Genomic DNA, 1,894 nt, shown 5'->3' on the forward strand with positions numbered 1-1,894 from the left:
ATAGACTATGCCTCACTCTTCCTCTAGGAGCCCCTTATTCTGGGAGAAACAGGATAGCATGCTATAAATAGCCCTATGGTGAGGCTCATGTGCCAAGGAGCTGATGTTTCTGGCCAAATGCCAGTGACCATCTCAAGGTAGCCAACAGCCAAGTGAATGACCTTGGAAGTGAATCCTCCCCACGGGCACCCAGAGATAATCACAACACTGGCCAAAACCTTGATTGTATCCTCATGACAGATCCTGAATCACAGGCATCTCTATGTGGTGCTTGGATTCCTGATTCAAAGAAACTGTGAAATAATAAATGCTTGTTGATTTAAGCTGCTAATTTTAGCTTAATTTGTTATGTAACAATAAATAACACAGGTAAGTACATGAACTCTGAAGTCAAATGATTTGTGATGGATTCCTGGTTCCATAATTCCTGGTATCTTTACCATGGGCAATTTATAAACTCTATCAGTGACTTTTGTTTTCAAACAAATATAATAATAATAGTACCTCTCACATCAAGTTCTTTTCACTAAAAAACTGCAATATACATACAAAGAGCTTAGAGTGGTGCCTGATCAACAGTAGACAATAAATGTTAGTTATTAAGGCTCATTCATTTGAACAATAATATAAACATAGTAAAATCCTTCCAATTAAATCTGTGAAACTGAGCATGTGACATAATAAATGCGTCTTAGTGTCCTCTCATTTGCTAAGTACCAATTCTGTGTCAGCCATTGTGCTAGGTTCTGCAGTGAATAAAGGGAGAAAAAAAGATAACTGCATTCAAAAATATTACTTTTGGCCACCACTGAGTGCAAGATGTTTGGGAGACTGGCCAGTTTCCTCAAGGATACCTGGGCCAAGGAGCTGGTGCTGGTCATGTCCTTCATCATTGGGGGCCTCACTATAATTCTGCCCACCCTCAGCCCCTTCACCAAATGCGCCACTATGATCAACCAGGCCACGCTCCACAACTATCCAGTGCCCATCTGAGATGACGGGAACATGCCCTATGTGCCGAGCCACCCCCAGAAACTCCAGGTCTCAAGCTTGAGGTGGCTAAAGAAATTTGAGAGCACCTCCAGTGATATGGAGGAGGCCTCCTCCCCTGTGGCCAATTAAATGTGAAAAGTGACCCCTCCTCTCAAGAAAGAATATTATTTACAAGGGAAAGAGAGCCAATAAAAATAAACACAATAAATAAAATGTATGATATGTTAAATGCTGATAAGTACCTAGAAGGAATATGTACCATGCATATTTTGATGACATCTCAAAATCTCATTCAGTTTGAAATATTGTCTAAATGTCCTTGTGATTTTCTCTTTGACTAATGAGTGGTTTAAAAGTGAGTTGCTTAATTTGCAACCTGTTTAGAATTTTTCCAAAATTTTTTTACTGATTTTGATTTTTTTTTAAACTTATTTTTATTATTTATTTTTTTAGTTAACACACAGTGTGCTATTAGTTTCAGGTGTACAGTTTAGTGAATCAACACTTCTATCCAACACCCAATGCTCATCACAAGTGCACTCCTTAATCCTCATCACCTATTTCACCCACCTACCTAGCTTTGGTAACCATTAGTTTGTTTTCTATAGTTAAGGGTCTGTTTCTTGGTTTGCCTCTCCCTCTCTCTCTCTCTCTCTCTCTCTCTCTCTCTTTCTCCTTTTCTTGTTTGTTTCTTAAATTCCACATATGAATGAAATCATATGGTATTTGTCTTTCTCTGACTTATTGATTTCAATTTTAATTCCTTATAATGAGAGACAATACTCTGTATAATTTCAAATCTTTTAAATTATTGAGACGTCTTTTTATCACTCCATATGGTCTATCTTATTAAATAATCTATGTATGCTTTAAAAATGTTTATGTCATCCTTTTTGAGTAT

At 37.4% G+C, this 1,894-nt stretch overlaps 1 pseudogene; it reads left to right on the forward strand.

Moving 5' to 3' along the window:
- The first annotated feature begins 819 nt into the window (after positions 1–819).
- Positions 820–1,122, forward strand: LOC115511260 (annotated as a pseudogene).
- The last annotated feature ends 772 nt before the right edge of the window (positions 1,123–1,894 follow it).

This window comes from Lynx canadensis, chromosome A3, assembly GCF_007474595.2.
Source record: "Lynx canadensis isolate LIC74 chromosome A3, mLynCan4.pri.v2, whole genome shotgun sequence".
Lineage (NCBI taxonomy): Eukaryota > Metazoa > Chordata > Mammalia > Carnivora > Felidae > Lynx > Lynx canadensis.